Source organism: Bombina bombina, chromosome 4 (assembly GCF_027579735.1).
Source record: "Bombina bombina isolate aBomBom1 chromosome 4, aBomBom1.pri, whole genome shotgun sequence".
NCBI lineage: Eukaryota > Metazoa > Chordata > Amphibia > Anura > Bombinatoridae > Bombina > Bombina bombina.
In genome coordinates this window covers 691,691,688-691,714,788 of record NC_069502.1, presented here as the reverse complement: position 1 = coordinate 691,714,788, position 23,101 = coordinate 691,691,688, and the positions used below count along the sequence as shown (strand labels likewise).

At 35.4% G+C, this 23,101-nt stretch overlaps 1 protein-coding gene across 3 annotated transcripts in view; it reads left to right on the top strand.

The window, feature by feature from the left end:
* The first annotated feature begins 2,079 nt into the window (after nucleotides 1-2,079).
* The window catches only part of TRAF3IP2 (TRAF3 interacting protein 2), a 121,821-nt gene continuing 100,799 nt past the window's right edge, over nucleotides 2,080-23,101 (top strand). The window contains exon 1 of one of the 3 annotated variants that reach the window (XM_053710869.1): nucleotides 2,080-2,167. The gene's annotated coding sequence lies outside the window, so the exon portion shown is untranslated. The remainder of the gene's footprint in view (nucleotides 2,168-23,101) is intronic. The other 2 variants (XM_053710867.1, XM_053710866.1) reach the window with 2 other exon arrangements.

Below are 23,101 nucleotides of genomic sequence, written 5' to 3'. Positions count from 1 at the left end.
TTCCAGCGCTTGAAACCCCTGAGGACGTACCAGGTACGTCCTTGGTCGTTAAGGGGTTAAAATAAAAAGGACATTTTATTTTATGTGAAGAACAAAGGAATTTCAAGTATTTCCATTAAAAACACATTAAAACATTAAACAAGTAAAAATGATATTGCATGTTTTAAGGTATTTATATGTGTGTAATAGGAGGTAGGTTAAGTGCACTCACACTAACAGTATTCAAATGCCAGGGTGCTAAGAGGCAGATAGACAGTAGATGTTGAACAAAGTACTTACTGGTCTTGAAATATATTCAAACTTGAGTTTTATTTGCAGTGACGTTTCGGGGTGTTCACCCCTTCATCAAACCAACAAAAGTGAAAAAAGTTACAAACAATATAAAGGCATTAAACCCCTCCCATTACCAGAAAAACCGCCAAAGGGGTTACCCTGGCAACATACACCCCTAATGATAAAACACCTGTTAAAAATAAAATACATACCAAATAAGTACATTTATAGGTGAAACAATATACCCTATGTGTATCATACAAAAAGAATATATACAATATATACATAGCCCGTCCTTAGCGCTGAGTGAAATATGCTACAATCTGTCTTAGATATACAAACAAACCAGATCTGTGTAACAAAATCTTACTTATATTGCATTAGGCAAAAGGCAACACTGTTAGTGCTAAAAACCTTATATGTAGTTAACTCATGCTAATGCCTAATGTAGAGTGGCTCACAAGTACTGAGAGACTAGCAAGGATAATGAAGCAAATCACTTAATTAGATAATTGCAGTGTACTTACGCTGGTAAGCACAAGAAAATCACTGGCTCTGTTACAGGGGCCATACAGCCAGTCAGGTAAATAGAGGGAGAGTATCCGCCCCCAATGATGTCATCATGATATCATTGCCATGCCCCTAATGTGATCGTGACTATTACACTTGTTACAATAAACTTAAAGTATAACAATCGTTGGTAAATTACTGAAACACTTCAGTACAGGTAAAAATATATGGCGTAGGAAATATACCTTAGTGATGCATACTGTCTATCTACGCAAATGTCACTAAACAAGGGACAGGATCAGAGGTAGAACTGGTCAGTACTATCAATAAACATATTTTAAAGGCACAAGGTACCATCTACCATCTAGCCTAAGTAGCCCTATATATATGTGTGTGTATATAAGTGTATACATGTGTATTTATGTGTATATATGTATGTATGTGTGCACATACATATTTACACATATAAACACATAAAAACAGCGATATTGCGTCCCGCACTATCATTAGCGCACCACTTGTAATCTTCCCCATGATTTTGAGTAGTAACTGATAAAGTAGCTAACTCTAGTCTGTTTTATCACATTTAAGACATTTAAAAAAAAAGCAAAGTAGTTAAGGAGCGTCACTCATTAAGGGTGCGACAAATTAGTTCTTTGAATGCGGAGACAAACATTCTTAAACACAGTTTGTAAGACGTGGAATGAGTTTAAAATCCTAACTTAAATGTGCCCTAACGTATCTTATTGTTTCCAGCTGCACTCTAGTTTGCCTGTATTTTAATAAATCTGCATATTGTAAATTTAAAGGGACATTAAACACTAAATAAATGCTAGATAAAATGATGCATTCAAAGAAAAGATAATTCTGAGAATAACATGTAGATGTAATTTTTAAAGTTTCATTAGCTGTTTAAATAGTGACAAAATAAATGTAACGTTTTAGTGTCTATAAAACAATGGGCGCTGCCATGTTGTAACTTAAGTTACCTTCTCTGCTGTGGCCAATTAGGGACATTTATAAATTTATAAATAGTGTTCTGCACTTCCATTTCTAACAGGAACTGAAATGCTCACAATTTCAGAATGGAATTACAGGAAAAGGGGACAAAATAAATAATGAAAGCATACTGCACAGGTTTTTTTTATATATATATACTATTTATCATTTTATCAATTACACAAAATCACCAGCAGGTAACTCAGACAAGCACTAAGCACTGTGTATTCACTTCCAGCACAGCCAGTATCATCTCATAGGGAGGGAACAATTTTTCAGAATTTGCATACTCTTGAAAATAATTTCCTCTTCCTGGTTTTACAGACAGCTCAGAGTCCTGACGCACCTAAGATTACAGAATTCAGGGGCATTATCATATCACAAGGTTAGTAAAAAGGGAAAGGACTCATCTGGGGGGTAGCAAAGCTACAGGTATTTAGCCTTATGAAGTAAAATAATTTAATTTGTAAAGTTTATGTTTAGGAACAGCTGAATACTTTTCTCCTATAGACAGCTGCACTTTCCTATGTTAAAGACGCAGGGAGCATAATTATAGGTTTTACCTATTTGCTGATACAGTCTTTGGGCTCTTAGACTTGACTTATTAAAGCAAAAATAAAATGCTCTATTTTTTTAATTTATTTTTTTAAGAATTAAATATTTTATTGACATAAATTAAGTACATAAATGGAATGAACACCAGGCAACTTCATGTTGGTTTCTAGTTAATTATTTTGGCATTAGTTTATCTTTATAACTATGGGCCTGATTCTTTAATGTTCTCTCAAATATCATTCAATTGATTAGATCTTTGTTAGATCAGTTGTTGTTTTTGTTAGATCTAACATATTAACAATTATTTGGTGGGAGCTAACCAGTCATCAGCCCGCCTGAACAAAAAATTGGGAGAAAAGTTACATAGTTTTACAAATATTTGTTCAATCAGGTATGATCAGTCAGTTGTTTAGTTAAATCTAACATAATTACAGAGATATTAAGTATTAAATTAGGGGGCTAACCCCCCCACACACTTTCAAATTTCAGACAAAAAATATTCAGGCTGATGGATCTTTGTTAGATCAGGTTAGATCAAATGATTATTATGTTAGCTCTAACATTCAAAACCTTGTATTATTTTGTAGGAGCCGCCATGTATTCCATAAAAGGTACCAGCTCCAAATAACAAAACATAACTTTTCATCCAATTTTCTTTAAGGGGGGCTGATGACAGGTTAGCCCCCCACCAAATTGTTATTACCACTTCTTGTATATTAAATATGATAAAAACAATAATTGATCTAACCTGATCTAATAAAGATCTAACCAATTGAGGGCTACATTACGAGTGCTATTTAACGCTCCCGCGTTAACTGTGCTCGACTTCGGCTTTTTGCTGCGTCAGGTACCGCTCATATTACAAGTTGAAAGTAAAAAGTTTCCTGCTCACATGCTAACCCAACACATGCAAAAAGCAGACGTTAGAATATCGTGACCATCTACATATTCGTAGACTTCAATAGAGCGCAAAAAGTGAAAAAAACTAAGCCCCTTGTGCGCAATCCCGATTGCATTTTCTCAAGTGTGCTAACCCGACATGAAATATGAATATTTCACATTCCAATATTCTTCACATAGAAGAATTATGTTCTATTTATTCATAATTACATATTTCTATATATATATGACTCCTTGTGGCAAAATTATTATATATAGGTATCAATATATACAGATATATATAGGCATCTTTATTTATAAATACTTAGAACATATTCCCCTATGTGAAGTACATTGGAATGTGGAATATTTACTCTAAAAGCACATTATAACAATTTATTAAATATGAAAATTGCATAAAAATGCTTTTTCATGTTTTCAGGTACTTGATTGCAAAGGGCTCCAATGCCCATACACACACACACACATATATATATATATATATATATATATATATATATATATATATATATATATATATATTTATATGTGTATATATGTCTGTAAATACATATATACACATAAAAATACATATATACACATATATAAACATATATATATATATATATATATATATATATATGTATATATATATTTAGACATATATATGTATGTATCTTTATGTTAAAGCCCTTTGCAGTCCTTTTTTTCTAATACCTGAGATCTCATATCTTAGAGCTCTTATAACATTTTATTACAATTGGGGGGGGGGTTAAATCATTTTAATTAGATGGTGTTATTATTAGTGTATAATTGTATTTTTATTTGAACATAACAGTTAACCAGAGCTCTGATATCACGCAATCCTGACGCGTGTTAAATTCAATTGCGCTTGACCGAACGCGTTTACTTTCTATTTGTAATACATGTGCTACTTCCCAAACATGCAAACAGCAGCGATAAACCTGATATCACTTGCACGCATCAGTTAGCACGGCACTCGTAATCTGGCCCTGAATGAAGTTTCTGTTAAAAATGTTATTGGGGGCTAATCCAGTTTAGGTCTGTGTATCTTGGTAAGGGTTATACCCTACTAGGAAGTAAAAATTGAAATTTAAGTATGTGTTAAAAACTTATATTAATAGAGTGCATTAAAATTGTTTTTAAAATTATATTTAATGTACACAGAAAAAAATTGTATTTGGTATACAATATAATTTCAAAATTCAAAGGTACAGTCATACCAAAGAGAACAAAATATAAAGCATCTTTTATTTTCTAAAGTAAAAGTCTTTTCAAGTGTGCTGAACAGGGATGTTCCTTGAGCATGTGTGAAGTTCTCACCCAGGTCTCATCGTATTCACTAAGATTTTTAAACCTGCAGGTCTTGCCATTTTATCTTAACAAATGTAAGCTAGCGAATTTGTCTCAAAATATTCTATTATTACTCTGGTTGAGAAAAAGATGTGAAAAACTAGAAGCAAATGCAAAATTAAATACGCTGAAAAAATTGTGTTTGGTTAAAAAATATTTTTGTTATTACTCATCCTTGCAAAATTCTCCATTCCAGTAACTTTATTGCTTATTATATGAGGCAGCTCTCCTGGATGTCAGACCCCTTTTTTAGGGTATTTAGTGAGGTCTGCCAGTGGGAGGCCTGGCATAATGATTTCACTCCATGCCAATGAGTTTTATAGAATCAAGCTTATGTGTTTAACCCCTGCATAATATTTCACCTTGTAAGCCTGTGAGTCAACTAGGAACAGCATATGCATGCAGCTGCAAATCGCTGCTTGTGTCCAGCCCACAGGTTGCAATTCAGGAATGAAATACATAAACTGCATTTACTTGGCTGACAATAATTGACAGTTGTAAATGTTAAAATTAGCACTTTACAAATTCCTTTATTGGCATTCTTTTAAAGGACAGTTTACTTAAAGGGACATTATACACTCATTTTTTTTCTTTGCATAAATGTTTTGTAGATTATCTATTTATATAGCCCATAAAGGGTTTTTTTTTTTTATTGTATAGTTTTGCTTATCTTTAAATGACATTGCTCTGATTTTCAGACTCCTAACCAAGCCCCAAAGTTTTATGAGAATACCGTCAGCTACCTTCTCCAGCTTGCTCCTGTTTGTGTAAATGGTCTTTTCATATGCAAAAGAAGGGGGAGGGGGGGAGGGGGGGAGTGTCTTAATTCCCACTTGCAGTGGGCTTTCCAGCTACCTTTTCAACAGAGCTAAACTGAGAGCTTCTAAGTAAGTTTTTAAACAGTTTTATACTGGATTTTTATATCAGTATCTGTGCATCTTATTCTTTATAGTAGTGTCTATTACATGCAGTTATATGAAAATGAGTGTATACTGTCCCTTTAAGCATTCTATTTTACTAGTAAGCGAAAAACTCATCAGGTAGTAACCATAATCCATTGTGTTTTAATTTTAATGCTAACTGTTAACCTTTTAATAGGGATGGGCGAATGTTTCGCAACATTCGAAAAACGGCACGAATTTTAACACATTCGTTCATTCGAATCGAATTTCGAATGTTTACATAACATTCTAACATTCGATTTTCGAATATTCGGTTTCGAATTTTACGATTACATTCGAAAAAATTCGAATTCGAAAAATTCGAATTTAGATTGTAATAGTATTTCTAATGCTTTTTCTTTAAATGTAATATTCGAATTATGCAATATTCGAATTCGAAAAATTCGAATTTAGATTGTAATAGAATTTCTAATGCTTTTTCTTTAAATGTAATATTCGAATTATGCAATATTCGAATTCGAAAAATTCGAATTTAGATTGTAATAGTATTTCTAATGCTTTTTCTTTAAATGTAATATTCGAATTATGCAATACGTGTATTCGAATTTGAAAAATTCGAATTTAGATTGTAATAGTATTTCTAATGCTTTTTCTTTAAATGTAATATTCGAATTATGCAATATTCGAATTCGAAAAATTCGAATTTAGATTGTAATAGTATTTCTAATGCTTTTTCTTTAAATGTATTATTCAAATTATGCAATATTCGAATTCGAAAAATTCGAATTTAGATTGTAATAGTATTTCTAATGCTTTTTCTTTAAATGTAATATTCGAATTATGCAATACGTGTATTCGAATTCGAAAAATTCGAATTTAGATTGTAATAGTATTTCTAATGCTTTTTCTTTAAATGTAATATTCGAATTATGCAATACGTGTATTCGAATTCGAAAAATTCGAATTTAGATTGTAATAGTATTTCTAATGCTTTTTCTTTAAATGTATTATTCGAATTATGCAATATTCGAATTCGAAAAATTCGAATTTAGATTGTAATAGTATTTCTAATGCTTTTTCTTTAAATGTAATATTCGAATTATGCAATACGTGTATTCGAATTCGAAAAATTCGAATTTAGATTGTAATAGTATTTCTAATACTTTTTCTTTAAATGTAATATTCGAATTATGCAATATTCGAATTTGAAAAATTTGAATTTAGATTGTAATAGTATTTCTAATGCTTTTTCTTTAAATGTAATATTCGAATTATGCAATACGTGTATTCGAATTCGAAAAATTCGAATTTAGATTGTAATAGTATTTCTAATGCTTTTTCTTTAAATATAATATTCGAATTATGCAATACGTGTATTCGAATTTGAAAAATTCGAATTTAGATTGTAATAGTATTTCTAATGCTTTTAAATGTAATATTCGAATTATGCAATATTCGAATTCGAAAAATTCGAATTTATATTCGAATTCGAAAAATTCGAATTTATATTCGAATTCGAAAAATTCGAATTTCGAATGTAAACATATAATTATAAACATTCGAATTCGAAAGTGACATTCGAAAACTGTAAATAACATTCGATTTTCGAATTTTTAAGAATATTCGTTCTTATCGACATTCGAATTTAGAATTCGAATTTCGGTAATAACATTCGTTCTAGATTCGAAATTCGAAAATTTGCACATTCGCCCATCCCTACCTTTTAAGCATGTGGCCTTTAACTGTGATTGACTCTGTCAGATAGACACAGGTCAGAAGTATGAGTTTAAGAGCTTTGCTGAACAGTGGTAGTTTGGAGAGTTTTTCTCTTGTTTTTTTTTACCTTTTTTCATAAAAATATAGAGGAGTACCTCGTTTTATTGCGCTTGGCAGATATAACTCTTTTTATAAATTTAAGGTGTGTGGCAACCCTGTGTTAAGCAAGTCTATCTGAGCCATTTTTCCAACATATCTACTCATATAAATGCATAGATACACATACAGATAGAAAGCTCTTTATCCAAACTGCTTGAGAACGGAAAAGGCTTGGATTTTGGAATAATTTAGATTTCTGAATATTTGCATCTTTAAAATGGGACAGTTGGGGTAGGGCTTGGAACCAGGTGTAAACAACAATATCTTATGTCATTAAGACAATATTTATATTTCCTAATACAGCTTATACATTCAACTAAAGATAGTTTTACATAATTTTTTAATACTTTTTTTTATTTTTTTTAAATATTAGTGAAAAATTTTGGATTTAAGATTAAGTTTGGATTTTGGAATTTCGCATTTGGAAATTTGTACCTGGGTATATCCACACCTATATATACACACCACCAGCAAAAAAGACTGTGGGGTATATTTATTAATGTGCGAACGGACATGATACAATATAGCGTATCATGTCTGCTGCACATCGATAAATGCCGACAGCATACGCTGTCCACATTTATTATTGCACCAGTAGTTCTTGTGAAAAAAAAGCAATGCCAAAGCCATATATGTCTGCTATTTCTGAACAAAGGGGGTCCCAGAGAAGAATTTACAACCACTTGTGCCATGATTGCACAAGCTGTTTGTAAATAATTTCAGTGAGAAACCTAAAATTGTGAAAAAGTAAAGAAAAATTATTTGATCGCATTTGACGGTGAAATGGTGGCATGAAATATACCAAAATGGGCCTAGATCAATACTTTGGGTTGTCTACTAAATATATATATAGTTTTGATAGGTACATATAAAAAAGGCTGTATTTCTGTTTAAAGTTAGTGATGGCAAAAATGCTAAAAATGCTCTGGTCTTTTTGGGAAGTTTTTGTCTAAAGTGCCCGGTCCTTAAGGGGTTAAGAAGCAGCGGTCATCAGTCTGCTGCATCTTAACCCTCTTTGCCACCTGTTGTGTGGCGTATATCAATCCCCCTGGAGTATTCTGACCAGGGAGATTGACAGCCCCGCATACGAGCAGGGGGCGGCGTTGCACACTAGCTAGACGAGAAGTCAGGCGGACAGGGGCCAAGATGATAAATCTTGCCCAAAGTGGTGGGTTATGTGTCGAGCTCAATACATAACAGCACTAAAAAAGTTAACACAACTGGAAATCTGAAGAAAAGGGTTAGGGCTAAGATAAAAGTTTATAGAAACACATGTATAATATAATACAATAAAGTATTTCACTCATATTTATAAAAATTAAAAGTAAAAATATATGTTCTTTATTAAAATAAATGTTTCAAAAGTATTTTAAAGGGATACAGGATATGACAAGGTGTTGGACTGGCAATATATATATATATATATACAGTATCTCACAAAAGTGAGTACACTCCTTGCATTTTTGTAAATATTTTATTATATCTTTCATGTGACAACACTGAAGAAATGACATTTTGCTACAATGTAAAGTAGTGAGTGTACAGCCTGTATAACAGTGTAAATGTGCTGTCCCCTCACAATAACTCAAAACACAGCCATTAATTAGCATATTTAAAAATAGATTGTATATATAAACGTTTACTATGATAAACGTAAAATATTATGGCCTAGTGGAGTGAAAAAAATGTAGCATTATTGTGTGTTTACATAACTTGAGGGTAATACATATCACTTCGGTTTCTGCTCTTATATTACAAGTCCAAAATCATTTTCTATAACTGGAGCAATAGTCTAGTTGGATAGTTTGGGTACTAAAATCCCAACACAAAATAGACTTTTATGGGGGAACACTAACGCTCAGGTGGTGGAGTTCTTCAGTTAGTTGTGTGATAACCTATAAAACACACATGCATACACATACATATATATATATATATACAGTATCTCACAAAAGTGAGTACACCCCTCACATTTTTGTAAATATTTTATTATATCTTTTCATGTAACAACACTGAAGAAATGACACTTTGTTACAATGTAAAGTAGTGAGTGCACGGCCTGTATAACAATGTAAATTTGCTGTCCCCTCAAAATAACTCAACACACAGCCATTAATGTCTATACCATTGGCAACAAAAGTGAGTACACCCCTAAGTGGAAATGTCAAAATTGGGCCCTATTAGACATTTTCCCTCCCCGGTGTCATGTGACTCGTTAGTGTTACAAGGTCTCAGGTGTGAATGGGGAGCAGGTGTGTTAAATTTGGTGTTATCGCTCTCAAACTCTCTCATACTGGTCACTGGAAGTTCAACATGGCAAAGAACTCTCTAAGGATCTGAAAAAAAGAATTGTTGCTCTACATAAAGATGGCCTAGGCTATAAGAATATTGCTAAAACCCTGAAACTGAGCTGCAGCACAGTGGAAAAGACCATACAGCAGTTTCACAGGACAGGTTCCACTCAGAGCATACCTCGCCATGGTCGACCAAAGAAGTTGAGTGCACGTGCTCAGCGTCATATCCAGAGATTGTCTTTGGGAAATAGACGTATGAGTGCTGCCAGCATTGCTGCAGAGGTTGGAGGGGTGGGGGGTCAGCCTGTCAGCCTGTCAGCGCTCAGACCATACGCCACACACTGCATCAAATTGGTCTGCATGGCTGTCGTCCCAGAAGGAAGCCTCTTCTAAAGATGATGCACAAGAAAGTCTGCAAACAGTTTGCTGAAGACAAGCAGACTAAGGACATGGATTACTGGAACCATGTCCTGTGGTCTGATGAGACCAAGATAAACTTATTTGGTTCAGATGCTGTCAAGCGTGTGTGGCGGCAACCAGGTGAGGAGTACAAAGACAAATGTGTCTTGCTTACAGTCAAGCATGGTGGTGGGAGTGTCATAGTCTGGGCCTACATGAGTGCTGCCGGCACTGGGGAGCTATAGTTCATTGAGGGAACCATGAATGACAACATGTACTGTGACATACTGAAGTAGAGCATGATCCCCTCCCTTCGGAGAATGGGCCGCAGGGCAGTATTCCAACATGATAACGACCCCAAACACTGCTAACGACCACTGCCTTGCTAAAGAAGCTAAGGGTAAAGGCGAAGGACAGGCCAAGCATGTCTACAGACCTAAACCCTATTGAGCATCTGTGGGGCATCATCAAACGGAAGGTTGGGGAGTGCTCTGTGATGTCGTTATGGAGGTGTGGAAGAGGACTACAGTGGCAACCTGTGAAGCTCTGGTGAACTCCATGACCAAGAGGGTTAAGGCAGTGCTGGAAAATAATGGTGGCCACACAAAACATTGACACTTTGAGCCCAATTTGGACTTTTCTACATTTAGGGGTGTACTCACTTTTGTTGCCAACGGTTTAGTCATTAATGGCTGTGTGTTGAGTTATTTTGAGGGGACAGCAAATTTACACTGTTATACAGGCTGTACACTCACTACTTGTAGCAAAGTGTAATTTCTTCAGTGTTGTCACATGAAAGATATAATAAAATATTTACAAAAATGTGAGGGGTGTACTCACTTTTGTGAGATACTGTATATATATATATATATATATATATATATAAATATATGTGTGTTCAGTGTTTGTATGTATGTATGTGTGTACAGTACATACACACATACAAATACACACACACATATACACTTATATACCTTTTGCCCCTTTATAGACTGTACAATAATTAATGTGAGAAATGCCAGAGGTTTTTATTCTGCAATCATTGTTGATTGATTGATTGATTTTTCGCGAACATTATTTAATTGTACCTTACTGTATATTTGTGTTAGATGTAATTTTTGGCTAATGTTTGGCAACAGTGTAATTGATCATTTATTAGTTCCTATTGATTTTAATTGGAGCTGTTTCTACTAAACCGCTGCTGATATTTACTAAGCACTAAAGGACAGATAGACTGCCTCTGTGTAAATTTGGCCACACACACGGCTAGATTTAGAGTTTTGTCGGTAACGACCCGCGTATCTAACGCTGGCTTTTTTCTGGCCGCACCTTTAAAATAACTCTGGTATTGAGAGTCCACAGAATGGCTGCGTTAGGCTCCAAAAAAGGAGCGTAGAGCATATTTAACGGCACTGCAACTCTCGATATCAGAGTTGCTTACGGACGCGGCCAGCCTCAAAAACGTGCTTGTGCACGATTCCCCCATAGGAAACAATGGGGCTGTTTGAGCTGAAAAAAAACCTAACACCTGCAAAAAAGCCGCGTTCAGCTCCTAACGCAGCCCCATTGTTTGCTATGGGGAAACACTTCCTACGTCTGCACCTAACACTCTAACATGTACCCCCAGTCTAAACACCCCTAACCTTACACTTATTAACCCCTATTCTGCCGCCCCCGCTATCGCTGACCCCTGCATATTTTTTTTAACCCCTAATCTGCCGCTCCGTAAACCGCCGCTACTTACATTATCCCTATGTACCCCTAATCTGCTGCCCCTAACACCGCCGACCCCTATATTATATTTATTAACCCCTAATCTTCCCCCCACAACGTCGCCTCCACCTGCCTACACTTATTAACCCCTAATCTGCCGAGCGGACCGCACCGCTATTATTATAAAGTTATTAACCCCTAATCCGCCTCACTAACCCTATAATAAATAGTATTAACCCCTAATCTGCCCTCCCTAACATCGCCGACACCTAACTTCAATTATTAACCCCTAATCTGCCGACTGGAGCTCACCGCTATTCTAATAAATGTATTAACCCCTAAAGCTAAATCTAACCCTAACACTAACACTCCCCTAAATTAAATATAATTTTAATCTAACGAAATTAATTAACTCTTATTAAATAAATTATTCCTATTTAAAGCTAAATACTTACCTGTAAAATAAATCCTAATATAGCTACAATATAAATTATATTTATATTATAGCTATTTTAGGATTAATATTTATTTTACAGGTAACTTTGTATTTAGTTTAACCAGGTACAATAGCTATTAAATAGTTAAGAACTATTTAATAGCTAAAATAGTTAAAATAATTACAAATGTACCTGTAAAATAAATCCTAACCTAAGTTACAATTAAACCTAACACTACACTATCAATAAATAAATTAAATACAATTCCTACAAATAAATACAATGAAATAAACTAACTAAAGTACAAAAAATAAAAAAGAACTAAGTTACAAAAAATAAAAAAATATTTACAAACATTAGAAATATATTACAACAATTTTAAACTAATTACACCTACTCTAAGCCCCCTAATAAAATAACAAAGCCCCCCAAAATAAAAAAATGCCCTACCCTATTCTAAATTACTAAAGTTCAAAGCTCTTTTACCTTACCAGCCCTGAACAGGGCCCTTTGCGGGGCATGCCCCAAGAAGTTCAGCTCTTTTGCCTGTAAAAAAAAACATACAATACCCCCCCCAACATTACAACCCACCACCCATATACCCCTAATCTAACCCAAACCCCCCTTAAATAAACCTAACACTAAGCCCCTGAAGATCTCCCTACCTTGAGTCGTCTTCACCCAGCCGAGCCAAATTCTTCATCCAAGCGGAGCAAGAAGAGGTCCTCCATCCGGTAGAAGTCTTCATCCAAGCGGGGCAGAAGAGGTCTTCCATCCGATTGAAGTGTTTATCCAAGCGGCATCTTCTATCGTCATCCATCCGGAGCGGAGCGGCAGCATCCTGAAGACCTCCGATGCGGAACATCCATCCTGGCCGACGACTGAACGACGAATGACGGTTCCTTTAAATGACGTCAGCCAATAGAATGCGAGCTCAATCTGATTGGCTGATTGGATCAGCCAATCGGATTGAACTTGATTCTGATTGGCTGATTCCATCAGCCAATCAGAATATTCCTACCTTAATTCCGATTGGCTGATAGAATCCTATCAGCCAATCGGAATTCGAGGGACGCCATCTTGGATGACGTCATTTAAAGGAACCGTCATTCGTCGTTCAGTCGTCGGCCAGGATGGATGTTCCGCGTCGGAGGTCTTCAGGATGCTGCCACTCCGCTCCGGATGGATGACGATAGAAGATGCCGCTTGGATGAACACTTCAATCGGATGGAAGACCTCTTCTGCCCCGCTTGGATGAAGACTTCTACCGGATGGAGGACCTCTTCTTGCTCCGCTTGGATGAAGAATTTGTCTCGGCTGGGTGAAGACGACTCAAGGTAGGGAGATCTTCAGGGGCTTAGTGTTAGGTTTATTTAAGGGGGTTTGGGTTAGATTAGGGGTATGTGGGTGGTGGGTTGTAATGTTGGGGGGGGGTATTGTATGTTTTTTTTTACAGGCAAAAGAGCTGAACTTCTTGGGGCATGCCCCGCAAAGGGCCCTGTTCAGGGCTGGTAAGGTAAAAGAGCTTTGAACTTTAGTAATTTAGAATAGGGTAGGGCATTTTTTTATTTTGGGGGGCTTTGTTATTTTATTAGGGGGCTTAGAGTAGGTGTAATTAGTTTAAAATTGTTGTAATATATTTCTAATGTTTGTAAATATTTTTTTATTTTTTGTAACTTAGTTCTTTTTTATTTTTTGTACTTTAGTTAGTTTATTTCATTGTATTTATTTGTAGGAATTGTATTGAATTTATTTATTGATAGTGTAGTGTTAGGTTTAATTGTAACTTAGGTTAGGATTTATTTTACAGGTAAATTTGTAATTATTTTAACTATTTTAGCTATTAAATAGTTCTTAACTATTTAATAGCTATTGTACATGGTTAAAATAAATACAAAGTTACCTGTAAAATAAATATTAATCCTAAAATAGCTATAATATAAATATAATTTATATTGTAGCTATATTAGGATTTATTTTACAGGTAAGTATTTAGCTTTAAATAGGAATAATTTATTTAATAAGAGTTAATTAATTTCGTTAGATTTAAATTATATTTAACTTAGAGGGGTGTTAGTGTTAGGGTTATACTTAGCTTTAGGGGTTAATACATTTATTAGAATAGCGGTGAGCTCCAGTCGGCAGATTAGGGGTTAATAATTGAAGTTAGGTGTCGGCGATGTTAGGGAGGGCAGATTAGGGGTTAATACTATTTATTATAGGGTTAGTGAGGCGGATTAGGGGTTAATAACTTTATTATAGTAGCGGTGCGGTCCGCTCGGCAGATTAGGGGTTAATAAGTGTAGGCAGGTGGAGGCGACGTTGAGGGGGGCAGATTAGGGGTTAATAAATATAATATAGGGGTCGGCGGTGTTAGGGGCAGCAGATTAGGGGTTCATAAGGATAACGTAGGTGGCGGCTCTTTGCGGTCGGCAGATTAGGGGTTAATTATTGTAGGTAGCTGGCTGCGACGTTGTGGGGGGCAGGTTAGGGGTTAATAAATATAATACAGGGGTCGGCGGTGTTAGGGGCAGCAGATTAGGGGTACATAAGGATAACGTAGGTGGCGGCTCTTTGCGGTCGGCAGATTAGGGGTTAATTATTGTAGGTAGCTGGCTGCGACGTTGTGGGGGGCAGGTTAGGGGTTAATAAATATAATACAGGGGTCGGCGGTGTTAGGGGCAGCAGATTAGGGGTACATAAGGATAACGTAGGTGGCGGTCGGCAGATTAGGGGTTAAAAAATGTAATCGAGTGGCGGCGATGTGGGGGGGGCTCGGTTTAGGGGTACATAGGTAAGTTATGGGTGTTAGTGTACTTTAGAGCACAGTAGTTAAGAGCTTTATGAACCGGCGTTAGCCCAGAAAGCTCTTAACTACTGACTTTTTTCTGCGGCTGGAGTTTTGTCGTTAGAATTCTAACGCTCACTTCAGACACGACTCTAAATACCGGAGTTAGAAAGATCCCATTGCAAAGATAGGATACGCAATTGACGTAAGGGCATCTGCGGTATGGAAAAGTCGCGGCTTGAAAGTGAGCGTTAGACCCTTTCCTGACTGACTCCAAATACCGGCGGTAGCCTAAAACCAGCGTTAGGAGCCTCTAACGCTGGTTTTCACGGCTACCGCCAAACTCCAAATCTAGGCCTAAGCAAGGGAAACAAACTAACCATATTGCTGCATTAGAAAGTCCCTTTTAATGTGAGAACTAAAGCAAAAAACTAAATTGTGGAGATGTTTGTGAATTAAAATGAGTGGCCTTTGTGTGTATTTTTGCTATTTTCTATAGAAATCTAACATGAGGTTGCAATGTAATTAGCATTGCTTCAAGCTAGAGTGTAAACTGTCTGAAGTTTAATTTTTTAAAATGTGTTTTTAGTCCAATAACCAAGTATTACTATTACAACTTACTGCAATATTCTTGCCTACCCCCCAACTTTCCCGACTTTCATGGGATAGTCTCGAATTGAGGGGTCTGTCCCGGTGAGGGCGCTGTATGTCCCGCATTGCCCCTGGCCCCTAGCCCCTTCATTGTTCAGTTGTTATTTTTTATAAAATTAAAAACTTCCTATTGGGTCCTGCATTCTGTTAAATCAGACACATGTTTCCACCCAATCATATCCATGCAGTGAGCCTGCACGTTGCTTCAGTAAAAAGTTTTTGGTGCATCATGTGATCGCAGATGGGTGCTAGTACCTGTCATGAACACACACACGCATACACAAATACAAACATACAGATACATACAAACACACACACACATACACAAATACAAACATACAGATACATACAAACACACACACACATACACAAATACAAACATACAGATACATATAAACACACACACACACATACACAAATACAAACATACAGATACATACAAACACACACACACATACACAAATACAAACATACAGATACATACAAGCACACACACACATACACAAATACAAACATACAGATACATACAAACACACACACACATACACAAATACAAACATACAGATACATACAAACACACACACACATACACAAATACAAACATACAGATACATACAAACACACACACACATACACAAATACAAACATACAGATACATACAAACACACACACACATACACAAATACAAACATACAGATACATACAAACACACACACACATACACAAATACAAACATACAGATACATACAAACACACACATACATACACAAACACATACATATACACACATAACAAACACATAAAAGCACAAACCAATACATACTCCAATAGATATATATATATAAAAAAACGTTGGCCTATGTGTTTAACCCCTTCAAAGTTTAAAGTCAACTTTACGGCATCAAATAAGTATACAGCTGGTAAACCAATCCAGAAAGGGCATACCTATTTAAGTCCTATAATGGTAGGACCATGGAACCCAGGCAACACTTAACAGGGGTAGCACATGCCGAGGATATTGTTGCATTAAATGATATAAAAATGCCCAAGTCACTTGCATCTCTCTATGTATCTCTTTTGCTTTTAGGATACAACACAAGGGTTGGGTTTAGACTGTACTGGAGCTGGGAGCTCAATGGATTAGCTTGTCTGAAGACCTTATGTAAAGTGTAAGGGTTAAAATAAAAAAGTTGCACAAAACACAACATAAATACATTAAAATAAAGTATTACACTCTTATACATATATACATATTATTAAAAATGTTTTATAAGGGTTAAAAGGGATATGGCATTTGGCTGGGAAGGGCTATTATGTGTGTGTGTGTGTGTATATATATATATATATATATATATATATATATATATATATATATATATATATATATATATATATATGTCTTAATATGTGTATGTACTATATATATATATATATATATATATATATTTATATGTGTGTGTGTATATATATATATATATATATATATAAATATGTGCGTGTATTTATGTGTTTATATGTGTATACATATATAAATATTTTATTATATTCACATGTATACACTGTCACATATATAGCCATAAGTATACACTTTGGAACGCTTTCAATCTAAATACCTTTAAACATGAAAAATAATTTTTATTCATTTTATTATAATTGTAATGTGTTTTACTGTGTTTTAATAGACATTTTAGCATTCCAATGTTCTTCACTTAGAAGAAAATCTTTTTATTTTTAAATATTTATTTTTATATAAATATTCATAATTACCTTTGGCTTTAGCATAGTTGGTCTGATGCAGTGTCGGGTAAACCTTTCCATGAATCCATGCACAGTTAAAGGGATACCAAACCCATTATTTTTCTTTCATGATTCAGATAGAGCATACAATTTTTTTTTTTTTAAATGTTTATTTATAACCAACAGAGTGTACAATCAAATTAATTCAATCTCTTTGTGCCTCGCAGGGCCAGATAAAACAAAATATATTACAAAACAAAACAATTTTAAATGGAAAATTTCACATATCACATACCAAATTACTGATCCCTTTATATGAAATATTTGTACACCTAGTTGGGCTTTTCCTAATTAAGTAAAATAAAGAAACAAATGAACACTCATAAATACACAAAAACATATAACTAAAAATAAAATTAAAAAAAAAAAAAAAAAAAAGAAAAAGAAAAAACAAACAAGAACCAAAAAAGGAAGAAGTGTACCTTGTGTTAGGCTAACCTGCCTAATGCTAAATTTCAGTGTTTATTCCACTCAATTAAATGATCACCTGTTGGAGAGGTTTAACTTTCCCCCTATAACTTAAAATACGTCCAGTTAAGAACTGACAATAACTTAATCGGCAATCCTCATCCTTAACTGGGGTGAACCCAACAGCAACAAACAACCGACGTACAAACAAACAAGTAAAAGAACTAAGAGGGAAAAAAAAAAAAAAAAAAAAAAGGAAATAAAGGGAAAAAATAAACAAGGAGAGAGAGTGAATGAATTACCATAAGCCCAACAACACCATTTCTGAGTTTCTAAATGGATGAATCAGGAGGTCAATTTCACTTGAAGGAAAAGATTTAATAAAAAATGCCCACTTCTTAAAGAATGAAATGACCTCTCGTTCCTCATTTAAATTAGTATCCATTTGCTCAGGAGTACATTGTTTTTTAGACAGTTTTTGACCTCCGGAATACTGGGGACAGTCCCTCCCCGCCATTTTCTGAGAATTAAGTATCTGGCTGCTAATATGGCCATATTAACAATTTTGGAATTGCCTATCTGAGCTTCTAAGTCCTTCCATAAAAATATAATGTGAGATACCTCTAATCTCAGAGAGGAGGTTCCCAGAATAGTATTAAGCCAGTATTGTAGTTTAGACCAAAATTGTTGCAGCTTTGGGCAATCCCAAAACATATGTATAAGATTAGCAGAAGGAAGGGAACATTTAGGGCAAGAACTAAATTTAAAATTACCATACCGCGCTCCCTTTTCTGGAGTAAAGAAAGTCATTAATAATAATTTAATGTGAGATTCTCTCCATGTGGAAGAAAGAGTGACTCGTTTAGTTTCCGCAATTGAGAATTGGATACAACTAGTCTCTATAAAACTTTGCCTTAAAGCAGGAGCCCAGTTAGTGGAGATTTTTTCCAGATTAGAGGCTCCTTTTGTAGAGCTCAAATCTGTATAACTGGTTGAAATTGACATAGTACCAATTTTAGCTAAGATAAGCCATTTCTCTATTGGCCCCTGGGACCAATTCCAACCGTAAGTGCTTATTATATTAGATGCGAAATGCCTTGCTTGTAAATACGCAAAGAAATCTTTTTGAGGGAGTTTATATTCCGCTCTCAATGCGCCAAAGGTTTTTATGCATGTCCTTTCAAAATCTAGTAACTGAGAGAGCTTTCTTAGACCTACCTTATGCCATCTCTGGAAAGGTGAAAATTGAACTCCCGCTTGAAATTGAGGGTTACCTGATAGTGGCATGAACTTAGAAATCCTATGTTCAACACCTAAGAGTTTACACACTTTCCACCAGGCTTGAAGGGGGTTATAGATTGTTCTCATCTTTTTCACCTCCTTTGATAATTGAGCAGCATTACAGTGAATAGTTGCTAAAGGGAGATATGGATGTGTTATGTTCCTTTCTAGATTATTGTTAGTGACGTAGTCTCTCTCATGTACCCAGTCCATAATTAGGCGTAGTAAAAAGGCATAGTTATAAAGTTTTAAGTCTGGTAGAGCCAGGCCCGCTAGTTCTCTGGGGAGAGAAAGTTTAAGTAAGGAAATTCTGGGTTTTTTATTTTGCCACAGGAATTTTCTCAGAGAAGTGTTAAATATTGTCAAATCTCTTCCCCTTATGATCAATGAAATGTTTTGTATTACATATAAAATTTTGGGAAGACAAATCATTTTATATAAGGCTATGCGGCCTGACAACGAGAGGGGGAGATTCTGCCAATTTTTAAGAGTCTTCATAACTCTATTAAGAACTGGGGTAATGTTAAGGTTATACCATTTTTCCGGGTTAGGTGAAATCATTAACCCTAGATATTTAAAAGCTCTGGAGACTATTTTGAAGGGTATGTTTAGCATAGGTTCCTTGGGGGGTTTGATCCACATAAGTTCCGATTTTGTGGTATTCACTCTGTACCCGGAGAAGGAACCAAATTGTTCAATGATGGATATAAGTTTAGGAATATTGTTGGCACTGTTAGACATATAAATAAGAACATCATCGGCATACAGAGCAATTTTCAGCTCTTCCGTGCCAATCTTAATCCCCTCCAACTGTTGCCTAATGCATATGGCCAAGGGTTCAATGGAAACATTAAAGAGGAGTGGGGAGAGAGGGCACCCCTGACGAGTACCTCTTTTAAGCCAAATATCTGAAGAAGTCGAGCCATTAATTAACATTTTTGTAGACGCTACATTATATAAATTGCTAACAAAGTTAAGGAAATTACCATAAAAACCGAAATGTTGCAAGGAGTGAATTAAATGATCATGGTGTATTGAATCAAAAGCCTTCTCGGCATCTATTGCTATAACAGCTAGATCAGGAGTGACCCCCTGCCCTCCAACCCCCAAACTCTCCCTAGTACTGAAAAAATCAATAGTAAGAAGCAATTCTCTTATCTTAGCTGAAGAATTACGCTTGGACATAAAGCCCGCTTGGTCCTTATGAATAACACCAGGAAGAATTGTTTGGAGTCTCGAGGCCAGAATGGTGGTAAGAATCTTGTAATCTGAATTAAGCAAGGCTATGGGTCTATATGACTCCTTCCTCTTTGGGTCCTTACCTTGCTTAAGGATCAGCGTAGTGCAGGAAGCTGCAAAATTAGGAGAAGGGGGGTTACCCTTTGTATATATGTTGTTATATAATGAGGTTAGATATGGCAAGATTGTTAACTTTGCAATTTTGTAAAATTCGTTGGGGAGGGCATCCGGGCCTGGAGCTTTATTCAAAGATAAGTCATGAATTGCTCTTGATACTTCCATTTCAGTGATCGGGAGATTCAGATTTTCAATCTGGTCAGGTAATAGTGATGAGGATACAATCTTACTCCAGAAATCTTCGCGAGCAGGTATATTTGAGTTTTTTAAAGAATATAAATCTTTATAATAGGATGAAAATATCTGTGATATATCGTCCATTTTTGTTATCAGTTTACCATCTTCAAATAGGGAGTCAATTAGGAAAACCTCTTTATCTTTTTTAACTAATCTTGCTAAAAGTTTACCCGACTTACTACCATATCTGTAAAGTTTAGCTTGGAATCTCAGCTCCTTCTGAGAAGTCTTATAGAGAAGAAAAGTATCTCTATCTTTCAGCGCCTGGGTATATCGTTCCCAAGTGCTGGATGTTTTTTGTAGAAGATAGCAATTGTATGTATTAGATACTGCTTTTAAGATTTCTTTCTCCCTAAATTTCAATTTCTTTGTCCTCCTAATACAATATGCCAGAATCTCACCTCTGATCACTGCTTTTGCTGTCTCCCAGAAAATGGTGGGACGATTGATATAATCCTGATTAAAAGATATGTATTCTTCTAACTTAAGTTTTACCCAATTCTTAAATTTGAGATCCATGGCTAGGTAAGATGGGAAATGAAATCGATTACTTGTAGTAGTGGGGTCACTAGCTTGGAACTCCAAGAAAATAGGGGCGTGGTCAGAGATACATATAGGAAGAATTCCTGCCATTACTCTCGTTTTACATAATTCTTCGTCCAAGAGAAGAAGATCTATCCTTGAGAGTGATTTATGCACCTTGGAAAGGCATGTGTAATCCCTTAAGTCCGGATTTTGTGACCTCCAGATATCCCTAACCCCAAGATTTTGAAAAAGTCTGTTAAACAATTTGGATTCAATATTATCTCTTTTAGTTCTGGGGGCCAATGGATGTTGTCTTAATCTATCTAAGGGATATTGGGGTGCCATATTAAAGTCCCCTCCAACTATCAGGTAACCCTCTTTATAGATCATAATGTCTGCCTGCAATGTTTCCCAAAAAGACCAATTAATAACATTAGGGGCATAGATGTTGCATAATGTGTATATTACTTTATCAATCTTAATTTTTGCCATGATAAATCTTCCCTCAGAGTCATTTTTTGTATGAAAAATTTGATAATTTAGCTTTTTCCCCAAAAGAATTGCTACTCCTCCCTTTCTCTGTTTGCTAGGTGAAAATAAAACTTCTTTAACCCATGAGCATTTGAGTTTTAATATTTCTTCTGTCTTTAAATGGGTTTCCTGTATAAAGGCAATATCAGTATGAATTCTTCTTAAATGTGCTATTATTGTTTTTCGTTTGATTGGGGAGGTAATACCCCCAATATTCCAGGAGGTCAGTCTAAATCTATTAATCGTGTTGGCCATCTAATTTATCGTAAGGGAAAAAAGAAGAAGAGAGAGAGAAGAAAAAAGAAAAAAGAAAAAAAAAAAAAAAAAAAACGACAAAACAACAAAAACACAGAAACACAATCGAGGACCACCGAGGGCCTCGTTTACCATCCTTATGGTGAGCTGCCATAAAAGAAAGAAAGAGAGAGGCTATAGCTCAGGTTTAGTTAACTATGCTTAGGTGTTAGTCATTGCCTGAAGTCTTAGCCCTTGATCTGGAGCAGAGGATTGACTTATAAATTTTTCTGCCTCCCTGGCTGAATCAAAGAAATGTGTCTGGTTCTCTATTATGATTTTCAGTCTGGCTGGGTAAATGATGGTGGCTCGATATCCTTGATTTATTAATCTAGTGCAGACTGGGGCCAGCTCCCTCCTCTTGGCTGATGTTTCAGCTGAAAAATCCTGAAAAAGCATTATTTTAGTTTCCCCTAAGAGGATAGGTTGGTTTTTTTTATAAGATTGTAATAGTAAAACTTTATCTTGATAGTTAAGTGTTTTTGCTATAATTGGTCTTGGTCTAGGGTTTTCTTTGTCTGGAGGTTGCCAGCCTAACCTGTGTGCTCTTTCGAGGACTATCTGTGGGTGAGTTAGTGGAATTTGGAGTAATTGTGGTAATGTTTTAGTTAAGAATTTAGTAAGATCTTCGTATTGTTTTTCCTCAGGGACCCCTATCACCCTAAAATTATTGCGTCTTGCACGGTTTTCTAGGTCTTCCAATTTAGACTGGGTTTTGATAAGTTTAGAGTTCAAGGAGTCTATTTTATCAGTATGATTGCCCATCATATCCTCTAAATCAGAGATTCTTTGTTCCGCCTCGCTCAATCTACTAGAGAATTGGCGAATTTCGGTTGTTAGTGACACTATATCCTGTTTTATTTCGTTTTTGAGGGCATCAAATTTAGGTGTTAAGGCTTCTGATATATTTGAAACAAGTGTTTGTAAATCAAGTGATGTGTTTGTGTGAGGGAAGGTAGTGATGGTAGAGTGAATGTCGGCCGTGACTTCTGTTGAGGCCTTAGATTTTTTATCCCTTTGCCT